At 43.0% G+C, this 10,000-nt stretch overlaps 1 protein-coding gene across 6 annotated transcripts in view; it reads right to left on the bottom strand.

Annotated features, from left to right (window-relative positions):
* The window catches only part of EBF3 (EBF transcription factor 3), a 120,934-nt gene that overhangs the window by 23,364 nt on the left and 87,570 nt on the right, over nucleotides 1–10,000 (bottom strand). The window lies entirely within an intron of this gene.

Genomic DNA, 10,000 nt, shown 5'->3' with positions numbered 1-10,000 from the left:
CCAAAAAGGCATCAAGGAGAAGCTGGCAGGGAATACTGGGATGCAGTGCTGCTCACAAAGGAGGACACAAGGACATGTAGTCATTGGATGAAGGGGAACGGCTCCAAACTGAAAGGGATTAGGTTTAGATGGGGTACTGGGACAAATTCTTCCCTGGCAGGGTGGGCAGGCCCTGGCACAGGCTGCCCAGAGCAGCTGTGGCTGCCCCTGGATCCCTGGCAGTGCCCAAGGCCAGGTTGGACTTTGGTGCTTGGAGCACCTGGGACAGTGGGAGGTGTCCCTGCCATGGCAGGGGATTGGACTTTAAAGATCCCTTCTGGCCCAAGTCTGTGACAGGAGTTAACCAAGAAATACTAAAAGAGTGTTTTGAAGGCTAATTTGTGGCTTTGACATCTTTGAAGACGAATGTCAAATCACTCAGTTGAGGAATCATCCATCCCTCTCAGGCTCTGTTGTAGAGTAGGTCAGAATATCCCCAGCAGAACAGGCTTTGTACTTAAAAGTGGAGAGGGGGAAAAAATAAGGGAAAACACTCCCTGGCCTGTTCCAGTCACCCAGCACACCAACGGAAGGAGCACAGCATGAGGGGAGGGAGAAAACAAGGGTGAGGGGCCAGACAGTTGTCAAAGAAACAGCAAGCATCTTCCCCAGATGTGTGGCAAATTAAGGTTTAAATACACTCTGTGACTAATAATCTGTCCCCTGATTTACAAGAGCCTGGTGCCAACACTTGTGGGGTCTCAGCAGGGCTGGTGCACCCTCACTGCACGAGAGGTGCCAGGAGGCTGCTGAGAAACATCTGATGGGAAGACCATGGTGGTCTTCTACGCTCACATAATCCTCAGGGATGCTCAGCCCAGCCCCTCCAGGCTGTCCCACCACAGGACCTGGGCTCTTGGCACACTTTTGGTGGTGGCACTCAGTGACAAGTGAAGCACTAATACCTCATGACCCTCGATTCCTCAAGGGCATTTCCACTTTGACTGAGAACGATTGTGTTCCAGTCTCTGATGTTTGCCAAAAAAGTCATTACCATCATAATAGCTGCAGATTTACTTTAAATGAGTGAATGAATGGATGAGATGGAGAAGGAGCAGGAGCAGGAGTGGGAGAGAGCAGGGGAGAATGAATGAAAAGCACTTCACATGCCACAAAACCCTCTAAAAATGACTGAAGCAGACAGCACGCAGGGAGCAGCACCTCATACACCCTCTGCTTTTGTGTGCTCTCCTCTCCACATCCAGGGCCACTGGATGAGTGGATGAGAAAGGGATTAGGTTTAGATGAGGACAAATTCTTCCCTGGCAGGGTGGGCAGGCCCTGGCACAGGTGCCCAGAGCAGCTGGGGCTGCCCCTGGATCCCTGGCAGTGCCCAAAGCCAGGTTGGACTTTGGTGCTTGGAGCACCTGGGACAGTGGGAGGTGTCCCTGCCATGGCAGGGGATTGGACTTTAAAGATCCCTTCTGGCCCAAGTCTGTGACAGGAGTTAACCAAGAAATACTAAAAGAGTGTTTTGAAGGCTAATTTGTGGCTTTGACATCTTTGAAGACGAATGTCAAATCACTCAGTTGAGGAATCATCCATCCCTCTCAGGCTCTGTTGTATGGCTCATCCATGTATGTATGTGGCCCATCCAGGGCCACTGGATGAGCACCTGGATAGAAGGATGACATGTCTGGTCCCAGAGAGCCACATGATGGTTGGATTTATGGGAGGGGACAGCCTCGCCTGGGACACGGACATGGACATGGACATGGATATGGACATGGACATGGACACGGACACGGACACGGACACGGACATGGACACGGACATGGACATGGACATGGACATGGACACGAACATGGACATGGACACGGACATGGACACAGACATGGACATGGACACGGACACGGACACGGACATGAACATGGACATGGACACAGACATGGACATGGACATGGACACGGACATGGACATGGACATGGACACGAACATGGACATGGACATGGACATGGACACGGACACGGACATGGACACAGACATGGACATGGACATGAACATGGACATGGACATGGACATGGATATGGACATGGATATGGACACGGACATGGACACAGACATGGACATGGACATGGACATGGACATGGACATCACCCCAGTGTTCTCCGTTGTACAGACATCACTCTGCTGCTGCTGCGGGTATTTAGAACCAGTGCTACTGGATAGATTTAAACATTTAAAGACTTAAAAGGTGAAGTCTGAAGTAGGGAATGGAAAGCACTTGGAGTTAACCCACTTGGGGCGTTGGTCAATGGAGTTTTTGTATTAGACCACACCACACATTTCAGTGTGAGAAGAGTTTGCAGGGTCAAATACCCACAAATTTGCCATCATTTAAAGTTACTGAATTATCAGATGAGAAACTGGGGATCACATCAATAAAAAACAGCACCAAGGAGAAGGGCCTGGGGGTGTTGGTTGATGAGAAATTCTAGGTGATACAGCAATGTGCCCAGAAGGAATTTTTTATAGGGAGGGTGCTGAGGCCCTGGCACAGATTCCCAGAGCAGCTGTGGCTGCCCCTGGAACCCCAAGGCCAGGTTGGACACTGGGGCTGGGAGTACCTGGGACAGTGGGAGGTGTCCCTACCATGGCAGGGGTGGCACTGGGTGGGATTTGAGGTCCCTTCCCACCCAAACCATTCCAGTTTTTAGCAGGGAACATTGCAAGGCAGGGACTTGGCACTATTTCAGTGCAGAAGAAGGAAATCTGTGTGATATCAAATCATAAATGCTCTCATCATGCCAAGGAAATCCCACGGCCCAACACACATGGTACTACAACAAAACATGGCATTTTATGAAAACAACATATTACTAAAATAACAAAATATTGCACTCCAGAAATAAGGCATATTCCTGATTTCCTAAGTGTGTTACCATGTGCTACTACATCAAAGCAGCCAAATGTACATTTCAAAAGCTCAATACTCCAAGGTACTTTACTAATTAAGATATATTTTACTGGAATAAACTGAGCTTTCATCTATTTTTGCATTTGGGGTATTATTTGGGAGTTTATTCCTTTGCTTGGCCAGACAGCTGAATAAATATCTTCTCCTTACAGATAGGTCTGTGTAGATCCATCCCCATTCACTTGTTTCCACACACACATTTTAGAGAATCATGCTGGAATTCTGCTGCAAGAGCCTGAGAGAACAGAAATTCTACCTGAAATTCTCCTGTGCCACAGAGCTGGATTACACAATCCTTGTGCAATACAAGAATTTCAGGTCCTCTGAATACGAGAGCAATGAAAAATAAGAATTCCAGGTACTCTGGAAACGAGGCTTGATGGCAGCAAATGGCAAATGTGATCATTTGCCTGTCATCACTGGCTGAGCTCTTCAGGGGTATTTATCCATCTCAGAACCATATGAAATCTGTGATGCCTCAGCAAACATCTGTAAGAGCTGGAATTCTGCACAACTTCTCCCCATTTATATTCGGCAGCGATCACCCAGCATAAGAATATAATACTGTCATATTTTAATATAATATTTAGACAAATAGGACTTATAATCAGATCCTTAAGATCATCTAACAGAGCTCCTACAACTGTATTCCTCTGTTGTATAATAATTTAAACAAAAATAGATCTTACTCAAAGTTGTGAAATCTCTATATTACTTGTGGATATTGGAAAAATACCTCAAATAACTCACAGAATGCATTGAGTCTATAAAAAGCTTTATTTAATGCTTAAGCACAGTGGATGTTGCCACTTCAAAAAAAGAAAGCAAGCCTGGGTTATTGTTTTAATCATTCGGAATTCTGTTAAATTATCTGTTTAGGTTTCAATGGAAATGTAAAAATATTTATGCATGCTAAAATATACAGATATAAAATATATTCCAAATAAAAATACTTTTGTATGCCAAAGTTATTTATCTCAGAGAAAACTGCAGATGCTGAAGGTTTTCAATTAAGCTAACAAAATTCTGAGTTTTCTGAGGAGCCATAATGCACATCCAAATTTAACAAGGTCTCAAGGTTTTGCCAAAAAAATCTCTTTATTTCCATCCTTAACAATTTAACGAGTTGGGAATTTTGCAACTAAAATTTGAAACTGTCCAGTCCTATATTGCAACTTTCAAGCTTATAAAAGACTGGGATAGCAAAGGGAATTCATCAAGCATGGGTTGCTGGGACAGCATCTCCTGCTCCACTGGCACATCCACAGCCAGTGGGCATCCCTGGAAAGGACCACGGAATATTCCAGCTGGGATCAGCACCAGCTGACCCTCAACCCGCTCCAGAAGAGAGCCCCAGCTCTACCAGGGAGCTCTTCCATCCACACCAATTCCCATGGCTCCAATGGGAGTTGACTCAAAAATCCACAGTCATCCACAGGAAATTATATTCACCTTGCCAGCCTTAGAAATTCTTGTAAAATAGAAATACTGGTGGACATCCAGCAGATTTTTGAAATGCTTTTTAACATTTTTCCTTAGAAAATTGCATCCACTGCAGTTGTGATAATTAATTATTTTTTTAAAAAATGCAGATGAGGCCTCGGCCAGTGCCTTTAAATCAACTTTCATGAAAACCACTTGGCTAAAAGAATGTATCTGTGACACACAGATTTCTGACATGAAAACTCTTCCAAGCTTTTTAATTACAGCAGTAGCACTGGAATATGCAACAGAATGAGTTTCAAGATACAGCAAAATCATTATTTTCCTCAACCACCAGCTTCTGGATATTTTCCTAATTTCCATGTTATGTTGCTCTCAACACAAAGGCCACAAAGTCCACATGTTTCTTTTCATCTCCACAGCACTTTCCTGAGAGTACAAATTAATTTAATGGGAATACTGGTGTCATGGATAGCAGCAACCAGCCAAACCCAGGAATTCAACTGGATATCTTCCAATGCAACCCAGATTTGTCTGTTTGTTCTCTTGCTTTCATAATATGAGAACAAGAAGTACATTTTCAGTGAAAGGTCTTATTTCCTGTCCTTCCACCTATTTTCCTTGATTTGAAACCTGGGGAAGTTTTCAGCCCAAGTGGTACGGTCAGGCTATAGTATTAAAAATTAGCAGTAAAGCTAAAGTTATAGAAAGAAAAATAGAATTAGACAGTTTAATATTCAGGAAACTGATTTTACTGTTTAACTCCAGAGTGCATATAGCAACAAAAAATAAAAGAGAAATGCCATTTTTCCCCCTTCTCAGAGAAAACAAGGCAAAGGTCTTATTCAGCACTCAAATTTTCCTGATTATTACGTGAAGCCAAGATGACCCTTTTGTCCTTTTTTTTTTTTTCCCCTTTCTTTTTTAAGATGAATTGCCATCGCTTCGCTGCTACATTTTGTCAGTTTGGGCACAGCAGAGTCAATACCTTCACCTTGACACGGAAACTTTGTGATTTATCAGTGGTGCTGTGACTCAGTGCTACCACGACCTGGCGAGGTGCAGCCACTCATGGCACCGAGAGCAGACTTTGGTCACAGCTACTTGGAAAAAAATAAAGCACTCTCTGATGATAGACAAATGTGTCTTGTTAGCAACAGCCAAAAAGCGCTTGACTTGTACTAATAACAAAAAGGCCATGTTGGTCACCATGGGTCTAAAGACGAAGCACCCTGTCACTGCCTTGGTTGGGAAATTAGCAAATAATGTTCCTTTTCCTTGATAAATGGGTGACAGTTCTCTCTCACCAATCATTTTTTAACATTTTGATGCATGTCTATGATCCCGCTGGAGGAACAGAAAAGTTTACTGGCCCTCAATTTTCCGATGATGAATGGAACACTCTAAATGTGCGATTTCTGTATGAGGTATAGTTCATTTTAAGCAATTCTAGTAAATGGGTGTCACTGATTAGGACAAATAGTCTACTTGTGCAATAGCACAAATGGTATGTCTCATTCTTCTGGCCTCCTTTGAGACAGAAAAGAAAGGGGACAGCAATGACCCTGATAAACCTGGAATTGCTACTGTTTAAAAAAGAGCTATTATATAATATACATTATCCAACACGCTATTGACTTGATGCTACTAAATCATGTCTGTATGTTTAGCATTGGCCTATTAATTAAAAATGTATGTCATGCTCAAAAACCTTCTTTATACGAATAGACACTTCACTAGAATCCCTTCCCCTTTGACTTATTGCTTTCAGAAAAATACATTTTACTCCAGGCCTATAAAGCAGTTTTACACATTAACAGAGACTTTCTGGGTCTGACTCTTGAACACTAAACTTTGACTGACTTATAGAGACCCAGCTTGAAGAAAGGGCAAGAATATCTGTTCTATCTTGATTTTTTTCCAGCTTGCTAACAACTGATACTGACACAAGGTCTGATCAATAAATAACCAATACTGTAATAACAGTGACTGTAAGTTGCTTCAGGACAACAGCACTTAACAGGGAAAAAAAAAAAAAAAAAAAGAAATGCAATATATATGAATTAGAAATGCTGAGGATTTCATTAAAATGAATGTAACTGCTTTTTTTTTAAGACTTTCCAATAAGAGCCTGGATACATTCTGTATATTTTTAGCATTCCTCTCGCAAAGTCACCAGATTTCATCCTTCAGAGCAATAATTGAATATGTACAAGAAATAATCAGGTGATTTAAATTTAACTAAGGCCTTTGCCGTGGAGTTTAGCATAGTAAAAATAGTATGATTTGTGGGAGGCAATTAACAATCATTTGCTCTGTGGATACAAGTAATTTGTTTAAAGAGCACTGACCTATGAGACAGCCAGTTTGTGTTGGCTGTGATGGAAGGGAGCTATTGACTCTAAACAGTGTAACAGCGCCATTGACAGAACCGCATTTGAATGTGCACAAAAGATCTCCCAAATACTTGAGGAACACGAGATCTTTCACAGGGTGGGGGGCCAGCCCAGGAGAGCAGCCAAGGTGAGGTCTCCACGCCGAGGGGAGAGCCAGCCAAGCCCAAAAACCTGAGCAGTGTCGCGAGTGCGGAGGGCTTCCTCCCGCTGGGGCCGTGCCAGCCGTACCGCGCCACCAACGCTCCATCAGGAGGGACCCTGAGCCACCAGCAACGGGCTCGTGAGCTCCAAATCCAACACAGTGCTTTGTGCAGGGGAATCCTTCTCGTGTTCACATCCAGCAGCAAATGCACTGCAGGCCTGGGAATGGCTCCGTGGGTTGGACATCCGCGCGTTCTGCTGGGGACGTGGCGGCGGTCGGGTGCCACGGTCCCCCGCGAGGGATCTGCTGCCTCCTGGCAATTTGGGGCATTGCCTCAAAGCCAAAGAAGCTGTCAAAATAGGGGCGTGCATCAAAAGCCTTAGGGTGGAAGCAGCCAGCATGAAAAGTTCCAAGGGCCACGAATCATTCTTTGAAACTGTTTTGGTATGCTCTAGATCAGGCTATGCACCCTTTATTTGCTTGGGAAACTACACAAAACACAGAGAAAACAGGAAGGCAGTGGCACAAACACACTGTAAACACAATCCTGCTGCTCAGCTGAGAGCAAACCAACAGAATCTGCAGAGCTTAAAATATGTGTGCAAAGGTGCAATTTTATCTGTAACATAATTTCATTTCGAAGCATACAAATCACAATTTGCCATAATCAAATAAGGCTGCAGTGCTTATATTCTAATTAAAAAATAATCTCTGATATTTAATTTAGAAACCTGGAAGACTGTACCAGCAAAATTATGGCTACAACCTGCACCGACCACTCGATTTACCCACAGACAGCAAATTTTTCAGGTAGCACTTCTAAAATTAGTATTAAACAAGCAAACGCTGCACCGCTCGATATGTATTAAAACAAGTATTGTACCCAGTTATTAATTTGCACTATTCACTTTTAAATGCAGCAAATACCTCATTAATTTAATTTTAGGTGCCCACCAGTTTATATTGCATTTTACAGTCTAGAAGGCAATTTACTATTAACTGGCAATTACATACAGAATGATTGTTAATTCTGCTCCTAAGTGCTAGCTGCTTGAAAATTGTTATCTCTCTCTAATTTTTGACCTTCTTACAACAGGGGTGAGGTACACTGGGAATACAAAGGACTAGTAGAGAAGAGCCGGACATGTCATTTGTGACTCATTCTTTTAATTCACCGTGCTAATCAACTGAACTGCCACAATCTCCCAAGGTAATTGTATCTTTATAATAGTTGAAAGCAGCGGGCAAAAAGGCATGGATAGATGGGGAAAGGCCTTGCCTTTGCCTGCTGGGAGCTGGCGTGCTCCTGCTTCTGCGCCGGGCTAATGGGGGCTTTGGAGAAAAATCTGGAACTTTCGCATCTCCCTGCCCTGATGGTTTAATGTCTCAACTTCTGCGCTCACAAAGGCTTTGTGCACCACACTACACTCTTGTTTCATTATTCCGCAGCCTTGTTGCCCTATGGTCTACCTCCTGCTGGGAAGGTTAAATGTTAGAGTGCCAAGCCAGGCTGCAAGCATGGTGGGACACTGATGGGAAACAGATGCCCTGGGGACCCGGCCCCTCCCTCCGCCAGGCTACAGCATTTTCATTTTCTGAAATACAGCAAGGCTTGGCTTCCCTCTCAATGGCAGCTGTAATTTCCAAAGACTATCTCAGCCACCCTATCACTGGGATAAAGCACAGCAGAAGTTTCTCAGTCAGGCACACTCTGGCTTTCTCTCTTTATTTTCTTATTGCTGGGATATTGGCTTTTGTTTCCCTCCAAAGGTGTTTTAAATATCTATTCCTGTTAAAGTGTTGTTAGTTACATAACTTTATTACAATTTCATTCCAGTGGGAGAAGCTCCTGACATTCTCATGATCCTTTTGAACATCTTTACTCAGCAATAAAGACAAAAGACAACCCCAAGAAGGAAAAGAATGGTTTGTTCTTCCAGTTCCATAAACATATTAGAAAGGGTTCCACTTCTACATTAGAAAGAACCTCAGAACAGCAAAATTAGCCACATTTGCAAAATCTGCACCTCAGAAATCAGTTAAAGACATTACTCTAAAGCAAGTTAGAATTCCAGGCTCTGCCCTGAGAGCCAGACCGTCATCTGGTTCAAATCTGCGGCGCTTCCCTGTGCGCAGTGGAACTGCACCAGCTCCCAACAGCTCAAATATCTGGAACTTGGGCTAAGGCTTTTAATTCATTCATTTTTTATTTTGTTGGACACTTCTTTTAGCTTGTCATACTTGCAGGATACTCGGCTGCAGCTTTGCATAAACTCTATGTATACATATATATGCTTATCTATGTGTCTGTGTATATATATATATATATATATATATATATGTGTATATATATATATATATATACACACGAAATATTGTTCATAAGAGCATTTTGAAGCCCACAACAGTGACAGCCCCACCTGTGCTCGCCACCTTTGCAGCAAAACAACTCTGCCTTTTGGGATGAATCATCTGCCTCAAAAGCACCACAGCCACCACCATCCCATTTGGAAGCTCTGGTGAAACCAATCCTAAAGATAAATAAATGCAAATATTCTCTCCTTCACCAGCCAGAAGTGAAGAACTCAGGTTTGGGTGCCAGCGTTTTTGCTCGGGTTTTGATTTGTTTGGGAATAGAGAGAATATAGGAATCTCAGGTGCTACCATCACTTAAAAGTTCATTTCAACAATAGACCTTAGGCAGACACAAAAACATACCCAGGATGTGTTAACAGCTTCAAAAGTCCTCCCTTAAAACTACCCAGGAATGCACTTTTCCCATTAGATCTAAATTAATAGATAGAAACAGTTGCAGTCTAGTGGGACAATATTCATCAAAATGCACATCATCTGCACATCATCTGCAATCTGCATTATCTACCCAATAAGCAGCGAGGACTCTCCCCGAATCCCTGCAGTCTGTCGAGTAAACAGTTAAGGCTCTTTGTTTTCAAAAGAGAGATTGATTCATCAGATCAAATTTATTACCTAGAATCCTCATGCAAAAGTACAGTAAATTAAATCGCTATTTCTCCCTTTTCCCTCCCTGCACCTCAGTTAAAT

This window comes from Vidua chalybeata, chromosome 8 (assembly GCF_026979565.1).
Source record: "Vidua chalybeata isolate OUT-0048 chromosome 8, bVidCha1 merged haplotype, whole genome shotgun sequence".
In the NCBI taxonomy this organism is placed as follows: Eukaryota; Metazoa; Chordata; class Aves; order Passeriformes; family Viduidae; genus Vidua; species Vidua chalybeata.
Note: the sequence above shows the minus strand (reverse complement) of the source record. Positions and strands in the feature narration are given on the sequence as shown.